At 57.9% G+C, this 705-nt stretch overlaps 1 protein-coding gene across 1 annotated transcript in view; it reads right to left on the bottom strand.

Moving 5' to 3' along the window:
• Positions 1-20: 20 nt before the first annotated feature.
• Positions 21-705, bottom strand: part of NCS1 (neuronal calcium sensor 1) — a gene marked incomplete at its 5' end in the record, with an annotated part of 3,168 nt that continues 2,483 nt past the window's right edge. The window contains one exon of the mRNA XM_010137695.1: positions 21-127. The remainder of the gene's footprint in view (positions 128-705) is intronic.

Raw genomic sequence — 705 nt, forward strand, 5'->3', positions numbered from 1 at the left:
AGAGGTGGAATGAGTTTGCTCTTCGAGGGCATCCTTTGCTCGCGGAACAGAAAGGAAGGCCGAGAGGGACAGGCAAGCTTCGCGCGGCGGTGGTCGGATGGCACGGAGAGCATCTTCCCCCAGGCATCTGCAGGAGAGGGCGGGGAGAAGGAAAAGCGGGTGAGAAGCGTGGGCAGAGAGCCCAGCGGCCATCCCATATGACACCCACACAGCTGGAAGGACAGAGCTGGGAACACAATGAGGAGTTTGAGAAGCTCAACACTCCACTGGGGTTAAAAAACCCCCCACCACTCATGGTTGGACACTGCCCGGACTGCGATGACCAAAATCATCCCAAGAGACATCTCCATGTGGCCCCATGGCTCGGTCCAGCAACCTGGGGATGCTGCAAACCCCAGCATCCCTGACACTGCCACACCACACCCTGCCAGCTCCAGGGTGTAATATAAGATATAACATAAATAAAACATTTCATATGATAACTCCTTGGAGCATCCCTGTGCCTCCAGCACACCAGTTGCCTCCCAGCTGGATTTGGGGGGATGCCCAAGCTTTGATGCTTCATCAGAGGAGAACCTGCTGCCCACCCCCAGGGAAGGTGGGAATGGCACCAGGCAGGTGGGAGATGGAGCCCCCCGGGCCCCTCTGTGCCACACTCACCACCACTCGGCCCCAGCACTATACGAGCCAGTCGTAGAGGGGGAA

Source organism: Buceros rhinoceros, unplaced genomic scaffold (assembly GCF_000710305.1).
Source record: "Buceros rhinoceros silvestris isolate BGI_N320 unplaced genomic scaffold, ASM71030v1 scaffold24126, whole genome shotgun sequence".
Taxonomy (NCBI): domain Eukaryota; kingdom Metazoa; phylum Chordata; class Aves; order Bucerotiformes; family Bucerotidae; genus Buceros; species Buceros rhinoceros.